The sequence below is a fragment of the Aegilops tauschii genome, chromosome 5 (assembly GCF_002575655.3).
Source record: "Aegilops tauschii subsp. strangulata cultivar AL8/78 chromosome 5, Aet v6.0, whole genome shotgun sequence".
NCBI classification, from domain to species: Eukaryota; Viridiplantae; Streptophyta; class Magnoliopsida; order Poales; family Poaceae; genus Aegilops; species Aegilops tauschii.
Genome location: NC_053039.3, coordinates 335,323,755 through 335,333,251, shown reverse-complemented (window position 1 = coordinate 335,333,251; position 9,497 = coordinate 335,323,755).

The following is a 9,497-nucleotide window of genomic DNA, read 5'->3' as shown; positions in this document are numbered from 1 at the left end:
GCTCCGGTCCCCTCTATCCAGTCTGCCAAGCCAGCCATGAAGCCCATGTCACCACATCTCCTTCGGATATTTGGCATCGTCGCCTAGGTCACCCCGGCTCACACACCATGTCGCGTCTTCATCAACTTCAGCACATCCCCTACAATAAAGCCGGCTCTACTTTATGTCATGCTTGTCAATTAGGAAAACATGTTAGGTCACTGTTTTTTCCATCACAGTCCTATACTATTCGTCCATTTGAGCGTCTACATTGTGATCTTTGGACATCCCCTGTACCCAGCTCGTCTGGCTATTGCTATTACTTAATAATTGTCGATGATTTCACTCAGTATTTTTGGAGCTTTCCTCTTTGAAAAAATCTGATGTTTATAACACATTTATCGCCTTTCATGCTTATGCCTCTACACAATTTAATCTCACTATTCAATCCATCCAATGTGATAATGGCAGAGAATTTGACAATACTAAATTAGATGTTTTCTGCGGTAGCCATGGCATTCTATTCGGTTTTTCCTGCCCCTACACATCTCAACAAAACGGCAAGGCTGAGCGAGCTATTCGTACAACCAATGATGTTGTTCGTACCTTACTATTTCAAGCCTCTCTTCCTTCTTCTTTTTGGGCTGAAGCCCTACACACTGCCACCTATCTCATTAACATTAGACCAACCAATTCATCTAACCTTACTACACCCTTCTTTCTCCTCCACGGTCATCATCCTCGGTATCATGATCTCCGTGTGTTTGGATGCCTTTGTTATCCCAACACCTCATCCACCACACCACATAAATTAGCTCCTCGTGCCACTCGTTTATTTCTCGGCTATCCTTCTCGGCATCGCGGTTACCGATGTCTTGATCTTGAAAGCTGGCGAATCATCATCTCCCGTCACGTTACATTTGATGAGAACACCTTCCCATATGCTCCAACACCTAGCCCTCCCAACCCACCTCACCATGACATATTCGATCCTCTAATCATTGACCCAATTCATACCACGACAACCAAAACCCCTCCATTCCCTACAGCAGCAGCCGACCCATCTGCCGTGGCAAAGAACACCTCCACTATTCCTGCCGCGGCAGCGCCCCCACCCGAACCATCCTCTCCTATTTCTCCTATCGCCCCCGTATTACACACTCCCAACAACTCACCAACCCCTTCTCCTATCCCTACCCCGCCACCACCACCTCCTATACATCGCACTCGCCGCACAACCGGTAAGTTACCCGGTCCCATCGATCGTCTTAATCTTTCCGTCACGGTTGGCTCCCCTCTTCCACATAATTATCTTGTTGCTCTTCGTGATCCTTCATGGCGTCAAGCCATGCAAGACGAATATGATGCTCTCATGACAAATGGCACTTGGACTCTTGTTCCTCCCCCTTTGGGTGCTAACATTGTTAGTGGCAAATGGATATTTCGCCACAAATATAACTCCGATGGATCTCTTGCTCGTCATAAGGCTCGTTGGGTAGTGCGCAGATTTACACAACAACCCGGCATCGACTACAACGAAACCTTCAGCCCTGTTGTCAAACCTGCCACCATACGTGTTGTTCTTTCTCTCACGCTTTCTAAATCTTGGCCAATTCATCAACTAGATGTAAAAAATGTTTTTTTGCATGGAAATCTCAATGAAGAAGTCTATAGTCAGCAACCATCTGGATTTATCGATGTTCGCTTTCCTACACATGTCTGCCGTCTTCAAAAATCTCTCTATGGTCTCAAACAGGCTCCCCGCGCATGGTTCCAACGTTTTGCCACCTATGCTCGTTCCATTGGATTTATTGAATCTAAGTCCGATGCATCTCTTTTTGTCTTGCATCATGGCATAGCCACTGCCTATCCTCTCCTTTATGTAGATGATATTATTCTTACTGCTTCTTCTCAACCCACTCTTCATCAAATAATTGTTCAACTTAGCCGTGAATTCTCCATGAAAGATCTTGGTCCTCTTCATCATTTTCTTGGCATCTCCGTCACCCGCACTCCCTCCACTATTCATTTATCTCAATCTCAGTACATCATCGATGTTCTCCGTCGTGCCGGCATGATTGGCTGTAATCCTTCTCCAACACCTATAGACACCAAATCCAAACTTTCTGCTTCTGCCGGTGCACCGGTCTCTGATCCTTCTCAGTATCGTAGTCTTGCTGGGGCACTCCAGTATATCACTCTTACCCGACCAGAAATTTCATATGCCGTCCATCAAGTATGTCTTCACATGCATGATCCTCGAGAACCACATCTTCTTCTAATCAAACGTATTCTTCGTTATCTTAAAGGAACACTTGATCTTGGTCTCATTCTTCATTCCTCCTCTTCACACACTCTCGTTGCCTATTCGGATGCTGATTGGGCTGGATGCCCGGATACTCGCCACTCTACGTCCGGTTTCTGTGTATTTCTGGGAGACAATCTAGTCTCATGGTCTTCTCGCCGACAGCCGACAGTTTCTCGCAGCAGTGCTGAAGCTGAATATCGAGCAGTTGCTACAGCCGTAGCCGAGACTTGTTGGCTGCGTCATTTGTTACTTGAGCTAAATTGCCTGCTTGACAGTGCCACCGTCGTCTACTGTGACAACATATCTGCAGTATACATGTCCGCAAACCCAGTGCAACATCGCCGTACTAAACACATTGAGCTGGATATACATTTTGTTCGCGAGAAAGTTGCTATTGGAGCCCTGCGCGTACTACATGTTCCATCGTCATCACAGTTTGCGGACATATTACTAAAGGATTGCCGACACCATTGTTCCTCGAGTTTCGGTCCAGTCTTCACATCGGCGACGACATGTCTCCACGTTCAGATTGCGGGGGCGTGTTAGATGATTCTACGTATCCCCAACCGGATCGACCACGTGTTGTAATTGATCCTGTATAGTTGGTTACCATATAAGGTTAAAACCGACTTGATGAACTTGCGATACAAGTTTTGTAACCCTGTATATATACCAATCAATGAGATCAATCGAGGCGTGCACTTTAGCAGCCCGATCATATTACATTACAGTGATCAACTTGCGGGTTCCGTAACATTGTGAACTTATGCATAGGGGTTGGCACACGTTTTCGTCTTGACTCTCTGTAGAAACTTTGGGGCACTCTTTGAAGTTCTTTGTGTTGGTTGAATAGATGAATCTGAGATTGTGTGATGCATATCGTATAATCATACCCACGGATACTTGAGGTGACATTGGAGTATCTAGGTGACATTAGGGTTTTGGTTGATTTGTGTCTTAAGGTGTTATTCTAGTACGAACTCTATGATAGATCGAACGGAAAGAATAGCTTTGTGTTATTTTACTACGGACTCTTGAATAGATCGATCAGAAAGGATAACTTTGAGGTGGTTTCGTACCATACAATAATCTCTTCGTTCGTTCTCCGCTATTAGTGACTTTGGAGTGACTCTTTGTTGCATGTTGAGGGATAGGTATATGATCCAATTATGTTATTATTGTTGAGAGAACTTGCACTAGTTAAAGTATGAACCCTAGGCCTTGTTTCAACACATTGCAATACCGTTTTCGCTCACTTTTATCGCTTGTTACCTTGCTGTTTTTATATTTTCAGATTACAAAAACCTATATCTACCATCCATATTGCACTTGTATCACCATCTCTTCGCCGAACTAGTGCACCTATACAATTTACCATTGTATAGGGTGTGTTGGGGACACAAGAGACTCTTTGTTATTTGGTTGCAGGGTTGTTTGAGAGAGACCATCTTCATCCTCCACCTCCCACGGATTGATAAACCTTAGGTCATCCACTTGAGGGAAATTTGCTACTGTCCTACAAACCTCTACACTTGGAGGCCCAACAACGTCTACAGGAAGAAGGTTGTGTAGTAGACATCATTATCCTGTCCTAGAAGTCATGTTACTAGACCATGGCGAACCTATGAATTATGAAGAAGCTATGTTAAGCCCAGATTCCGGTAAATGGCTTGAGGCCATGAAATCTGAGATAGCATCCATGTATAAGAACAAAGTGTGGACTTTGGTGGACTTGCCCGATGATCGGTAAGCCATTGAGAATAAATGGATCTTCAAGAAGAAGACTAACACTGATGGTAATGTTACTATCTACAAAGCTCGACTTGTTACAAAAAGGTTTTCGACAAGTTCAAGGGGTTGACTACGATGAGACTTTCTCACCCGTAGCGATGCTTAAGTCTGTCCAAATCATGTTAGCAATTGTCGCATTTTATGAAATCTGTCAAATGGATGTCAAAAACTGCATTCCTTAATGGATATTAAAGAAGAGTTGTATATGATGCAACCAGAAGTTTTTGTCAATCCTAAAGGTGCTAACAAAGTGTGCAAGCTCCAGCGATCCATCTATGGACTGGTGCAAGCATCTCAGAGTTGGAATATACGCTTTGATAAGGTGATCAAAGCATATATGGTTTTATACAGACTTATGGTGAAGCCTGTATTTACAAGAAAGTGAGTGGGAGCTCTGTAGCATTTCTGATATTATATGTGATGACATATTATTGATTGGAAATCATATAGAATTTCCGAATAGCATAAAAATGATACTTGAGTAAGAATTTTCAATGAAAGACCTCGGTGAAGCTACTTATATATTGGGCATCAAGATCTATAGGGATAGATCGAGCCGCTTAATAGGACTTTCACAAAGCACATACCTTGACAAGATTTTGAAGAAGTTCAAAATGGATCAGTCAAAGAGAGGGTTCTTGCCTGTGTTGCAAGGTGTGAAGTTGAGTAAGACTCAAAACGCGACCACGGCAGAAGATAGAGAGAGAATGAAAGTCATTCCCTATGCCTCAGCCATAGGTTCTATAAAGTATGCCACACTGTGTACCAAACCTGTTGTGTGCCTTGCCATGAGTTTGGCAAGGGGGTACAATAGTGATCCAGGAGTAGATCACTGGACAACGGTCAAAATTATCCTTAGTTACCTAAGAGGACTAAGGAGATATTTCTCGATTATGGAGGTAATAAAGAGTTCGTCGTAAAGGGTTACGTCGATGCAAGCTTTGACGCTGATTCGGAAGACTCCGAGTCTCAATCTGGATACATATTGAAAGTGGGAGCAATTAGCTAGAGTAGCTCCATATAGACCTTTGTAGACATAGAAATTTGCAAAAATACATACGGATATGAATGTGGCAGACCCGTTGACTAAACTTATCTCACAAGCAAAACATGATCACTCCTTAATACTCTTTGGGTGTTAATCACATGGTGATGTGAACTAGATTATTGACTCTAGTAAACTCTTTGGGTGTTGGTCACATGGCGATGTGAACTATCACTACAGGAATCAGGCACTTTGCCGTCCGCCATGGCTGACGGTGAAGGCATGCCTGGCGGACGGCAAAGGCCTTTGCCGTCAGTCAACAGACGGCAACAGGTCCGGCTGAATAGGCTAGGCGAAGGGCTCTTTGCCGTCTGCTGGCGGACGACAAAGATGAAATGGTCTTTGCCGTCCGCCAGCAGACGACAAAGGACCTGGACGGCACACGTGATAGCTTATGGCCGTTAGGGGGTTAACGATGCGCTTTGCCGTCTGCTGGCGGACGGCAAAGACCATTTCATCTTTTCCGTCAGCCAGCGGACGGCAAAGTAACCAAATAGGCCAGCCCCCAGGTTGCACAGGTAGCTGCCGCGTGGCAGCTTTGCCGTCTGCTGGCTGATGGCAAAGCTCTTTGCCGTCTGCCAGCGGACGGCAAAGAGCCTGTATAGCTCCTGTTTTTTCAGTTTTTTCTTAAATTCATTCAATTTCAACACACAAGTTTGAACACACAAATTTCACAGCAGACATATCCAACACATAAGTTTCATCATATATACATACATAACCAACACATAGTTCCATCCATACATATAACAATAGTTTCACATTGTTCATCCAACACCTATCCATCCATCCATATAACAAGTTCCACATTGTTCATCGATACAAAATAAAAGCAGAAAGGGAAAAGAAGCACTCCATCCATGCAAGCTTCTATGAAGTAAATGAAATCTGCAAAATGGGAAACAAGAAAGTTAGAAGAAGAAGAAGAAGAAAGTGAAGACGAAGAAGAAGACTAGAAGAAGAAGTAAGCATACTTAGGTAAAATGGAGCTAACCTAGCTAATTATGCCATTTTAGTGAACTAAGCATATTATGCCATTTTTGATATAAAGCAGCTAAGTATAGGTCTTTATTAAGCTAAACTAGGTAACTAAGCATATTAGAGCTAACTTAGGTCATTTTGGAGAAGAAGAAGAAGACTGGAAGAAGAAGAAGACTAGAAGAAGAAGAAGAAGGTTTTTACCCTTTTCCTTCTCATTCTTCTTCTTTTATTCTTTCTTTTTCTTCTCTTTCTTCTTCTATTCTTTCTTTTTCTCCTCTTCCTTATTTTTCTTCTTCTTATTCCTTATTTGTGTCATTTTAGAGCTTACATAGGTAATTATGCCATTTTTTAGCTAACTAAGCTTATTATGTCAATTTGGAGGAAAAATAAGGTAAGTATAGGTCATTTTTGTGCTAACATAAGTAATTATGCCATTTTTGAGCTAACGTAGGTAAAATGGATCATTTTGGAGCCAACCTAGCTAAAATGGATCATATTGGAGCTAACATAGGTAAACTTGGTCATTTTGGAGCTAACCTAGGTAAAATGGATCATATTGGAGCTAACCTAGGTTAAATGTGTCATTTTGGAGCTAACTTAACTAATTATGCCATTTTTGAGTTAACTAAGCATAAATATGCCATTTTTTACACAAGTAATCCAACTGTATGTCATTATTGAGCAAACCTAGGTAACTAAGCATATTAGAGATAACTTAGCATATTAGAGCTAACTTAGGTCATTTCGGAGGAAACAAAGCTAAGTATAGATCATTTTGGAGATCTGACATACCTGACATAGTTCACTCCTCCTTCTTCTCCTTCTCCTTCATCATCCTGACGCACCTAGAGCGGCGAGGCAGTGGAGGCAGTGGGATGTAGTCTTCTACCACAATTGGCATGGTCATGTCGCCCGGCTGTGGGATCGCCGGCGCCACCACCATCGCGAGGTCATTGTCAGGCACCACCACCATTGCCAGGCCATCTTCAGGCAGCACCATCGCTAGGTCATCCTCAGCCACCACCATCTCTTGCCCATCGTCAGCCACCACCATCGCTTGCCCATCGTCAGCCACCACCATCTCTTGCCCATCGTCAGCCACCACCATCTCTTGCCCATCGTCAGCCACCACCATCGCTAGGTCATCCTCAGCCAACACCATCTCTTGCCCATCGTCAGCCAGCACCTCCTCATCCCCACTCTGCTCCTCTTCTTCCCCACTCCATTCCAGATCATCCTCGCTGCTGCTTTTGCTGTAGCCAGACTCGCTGCTGCTAGTGCTATAGCCAGAGTCGTTGCCGCTGCTCCGATTGCCTGACCAAATGCAACAATTTTTTTAACAATCAGTGTGAGACAAAGCCAAATGGAGAGGAAGAAGAGGCGGAGCGTACTGGCATCGTCGTCGTCCTGGTAGCGCATGCGGCACATAGTCATGTTGAACACCTTCACGGTGAGCATGGCGTCGCCGTCGTACCTGAAGACAAGGAAGTACCCGTGCCTCAGGTTGTAGGCACGGACGAACTGCTCCCAGCCACGACACAGGTACATGTGGTCCTTCCTGATCACCACCTCCACATCCCAATGCATGCGAAGCCCACTGCCGGCTTGTCGCAGCGTCACATTCTTTGGCCGATGGCCGTCCAGCATCTCCATAAAAGTGTCAGGCAGCCTCTGCAACGTGGGTCAAGGAGTTATGTAGCAAACAACAGATTTATGATAAAAAGATGGGTGAAGGGGAGATCTCTCCTTTTATATACCTACCTCTTGGAGGAATTCTCAAGTATGATCATGAAGAACTCGAAACTGTCCAACTTGTACTCCACTATGGCAGAGCGTAGCCTGCGATGGTGGCCTCCCCCCATCTCTGATAATCAACAACATCAACAACACTTAATTAATTTCATAAGTTAGTTGGCAATGGCAATTGGCACCCTTCAAAACTAGGGATTTTTTAGACATGAAAGAAAACTGAAAATGTTGAAAAACAGAGCATAGTAATCTAAAAAACACAACCAAAATTAATTAAGTGTTCTGAAATCAATAAAACAACAACTTATAAGAAATAACCCCAAGTTATTTGTCTCGCGAGCTTTCGTTTAGCTTATGTCTGCTAGTGCCCCTGGATTCCATCATCATTCACAATCAGCCCGTGCTGTGCTGTGCCCTGTTGTTACCCTAGTGGGCGGTTCCCCCATTAGCATGCCACTTCTGTCCATACTTTTCTAGACAAAATCAGAAGCGGATTCATCACACACAAATCCTCTTTACATGATGTTACTAGTATAAAAAGGAAGAGGGAGATCGAATTCTTTGGACCAAATTATCTGGCTTGCGAGGGACTGACTCATCACTGTATTATTATAGAGCTGGGCTCAACAGTGTTTAACTACCAAAGAGTAGTCGTTCAGTTCATTTCATCAAAAGAGTAGTCTAGTTCATGGCCGTGCTAAGCTGTGGAGGCGGCTGGCTCATTATTATGATTGATTGGTCGATGAAGGAAGGGATAATATGAAGATGCTGGAGATAGCTAGCAGGACGAGCTCCAGAACTGACCACTCTGTCCGTGTCTACCAACTAACAATAACACAAACAAACTGACCACTCTGTTCATAATACAACAATTCAATTCAGATAAATTAAGCCTACACATTATTAGCCCTATCTTATCATGTATCTAAACTACTAGTACCTGCTAATTAACAACCACCGACTAATCAAGAAAACAAACCTCTCTCAATCATCATCATCATCACCCACTAATCAACAATGGGCAGAAAAAAAATAAACCAAGGAAAAAAACATTATCATCACACGCACAACACACCATGTAGATAAGAACAGAGCAGCCATGATTGGCCCCCTCTATAAGAGGCACTCCAAACCCGAGCCGGAGCATGCCGTTCTCCGGCTTGACGACGAGGCCTGGCGGGGGAGTGCCGGCGCGCGCCATGACCTGGTCGGCAATGCCCGCGGCGAGCGCCACCGGCCGGAACCCGGCCATGCCGAACCTAAACCTAAACCTAAACAGAGAGAGAGAGAGAGAGAGAGAGAGAGAGAGGAGGGAGGGAAGAGGGAGGGGTGGCCCACCTCGGTGTTGGGAACGACCGGGGTCGGGGGAGGGGCCGGGCCGGGGGGTCGACGGTGAAGGCGTCGGGGTCTGGTGCGGCGTCTGAGGGCCGGAGCTCGGGGCGCCGGTGGTCGACGATGGGACTCGGGCGGCGAGGCAGAGACGACGGTGTCGGAGAGGTGAGGCAGAGGCCTCGGGCGGTGACGCGCGGGGGCGGAGCTCGGGGCAGCGGGGGCGGGGGGTCGGGGCGGCGGGCGAGGCGAGGAGGAGGCGGTGACGGGGCGGGGCGGAGCTCGGGGCGGCGGTGGGGGGGTCGGGGCGGTGGC